The sequence below is a fragment of the Belonocnema kinseyi genome, chromosome 3 (assembly GCF_010883055.1).
Source record: "Belonocnema kinseyi isolate 2016_QV_RU_SX_M_011 chromosome 3, B_treatae_v1, whole genome shotgun sequence".
Lineage (NCBI taxonomy): Eukaryota > Metazoa > Arthropoda > Insecta > Hymenoptera > Cynipidae > Belonocnema > Belonocnema kinseyi.
The window spans coordinates 79442611-79444605 of record NC_046659.1 but is presented as its reverse complement, the minus strand read 5'-3'; positions in this window follow the sequence as shown (position 1 = coordinate 79444605).

Sequence of the window (1995 nt, the reverse complement as noted above, 5' to 3'; positions counted from 1 at the left end):
ATCATCAATTGACTTTCAACTGGCGAATGATCTTTTTGGTTACATCTGAAAGTCAACCGCCTTTCTCTACTGAAATTCAGATTCCTGTATTACTGTGAACCAAAAATATGAATTTTCTACAAAAAAGTTTGTAAGCCAATTTTAAAATAAAAAACGGTTCAGTTGAGCTAGAAACGATCTTAAAAAACGTTTAACCCTCAATCAAAGCAGATTAATTTGTAACCAAATAGTGGAATTACATTACAATTACATTAAAATTATATTACAATGATCTTTTAACCGAAAACGTTTATTTTCTTAAAGCTGTGATGAAGCCAAATAAAACGAATTATCTACTAAAAATTTTTACTTTCAACCCGAAAGTATGATTTTTTATAAAGAAGTCAAGTAGTTTATTTATCAACAAAAAATATTTCGATTCAACCAAAAAAGTTAGATTTTTCACTAAATGGGGTTATTCATTCAAGAATGTATTTGTTAGATTTTTGTTTTAAAAACATAATAAAAAAATAATAATAAACACAAATTTTTAACTAAAGAGTCGAATTCTCTACCTAAAAATATGAACTTTAAACCAAACAGATTTATTTTCTACAAAAAATACGCGTTTTCAACAAAATACATGAGTTTTTGGACCATATATTTGAGTTTTTGACTAGAAAAGATAAATTTTCAAATAAAAATGGAACAGCTACATTTTTAGTTGTAAAAAAATTATTTTTGTAACGAAAAACATGAATTTCCAACAAAATAGTTTAAAAATTGATCAAAGAGATGAATTTTCACCTGAGATGATGAATTAAAAAAAATAGAATTCGCAACAAAAGAGGTTAACATGCAACTCAAAAGATGATTCTTTCATCAAGAATATTAATTTTTCTTAAATTGAATGGTTTAATTTTTTACCGAATGGATAATTTTTAGACCAAATTTTTGCCTTTTAAAAAAAATCATGAAATTTTTAAACATATAGGAGGATTTTTATCCAAACGTGATGAATTTCAAATAAAAAATATAATATCAGCATTTTCGACCTAAAAAAGTTGGATTTTCTTATTTCGCTCCATTAAGTCAGTTCGCACGAAAAACGAGAAAAAGGGGATAAAAAGGGAAGTATTTTGCCAAACAGGAAAAAAAGAAGAATTTTCGAGAAAAGGGAAGATAGAGGAATAGGGGAAATGACGTGAAGTCAGAAATATGGAAGTGTTATTCAAACTTTTCAATCAATTATTTAACTTTACCGTTGGAGTGCCATCTTTCTCAAACTTCGCAAACTTTGTTGAAATTTATCACCAGGAAACGTACTAAATATTTTCTAAGTTGGTAAAGTTACTTTCACTGACCCTTTCTCTTTCACCCTGTTACTAACCGTAATTTTTGGCGTGACCAATGTACAATCAACCCCCTCAAATTAGTAACGTAGTTTATGTATAGGCCCTTAGTTTCAACTTTTAATTTTATAATCCACTTTTTAGAGTTTTATCTCTATTTTGAATATCTTGTTTTTATTTTTAATGGTTAAAATTACTTTTTTGCATAGTTATATGTTTTATATGAATTTTAGTAATAAATAAATCAATGATTATTTCAAAATTTCTCGCAGTCAATTTTCTTTCATGTGTGCTGAAAGAAATTCATTCATTTGCAACATTTTCCAAATATATACTCAAGTGAACTGTTTACTTTCTTATTATTATATAACTTATATAATATAAAAATATTATATTATATTAATGATATTTCTAACATTTTATACAATCTTTCTTTGAGTTATTCATGTAGATTTTTGAATATTACAAAGTAATTAATAAAAGATTCGTTCAAGGCCCTTAATACGCGTCTGTCGTATCTTGCACACAGAAAAAAAGTTTGATTAATTCATCAAAAATTTGGTTGGATAAAATAAAATAAATATATTGCAATGTGTTCAATCAAATGTCTGGTTAACTCAACAAAATTTTTTTGTTAATAAATTTTGGTTGATTATAGTAAATA